Raw genomic sequence first — 357 nt, forward strand, 5'->3', positions numbered from 1 at the left:
TTATGGTAGGACCTGTATGCCTGTGAGTTCTCTCAACATCTGCTACACGGCTGCCCCAATATTCCTGTAATGTGTGTGCAACGTCCTGCCCAGGGTCTCCTCTTGCACCATTCCAGATACCACATCCTAGTGGTGTTTAACTGGCTGGGGAGGGTACAGAGACAACAAGAATGTCTCGTAGAGAGTGAGGACCCTGGACCGACCTGTGGCTGTGCTGGAACCTTCCCTCACAGCTTCTATGCAATGCAGAGACCGCACAAATCTCCCTAACACTTGGTGTTGAAAACAAAATACTCATGGTTCACAATCCTTCCATTTTCTGTCTGGTCCAAGAACACACGAAAAAGAACAGATGCC

The sequence above is a fragment of the Mus caroli genome, unplaced genomic scaffold, assembly GCF_978045245.1.
Source record: "Mus caroli unplaced genomic scaffold, Mus_caroli_1 scaffold_8, whole genome shotgun sequence".
Classification (NCBI taxonomy): Eukaryota; Metazoa; Chordata; class Mammalia; order Rodentia; family Muridae; genus Mus; species Mus caroli.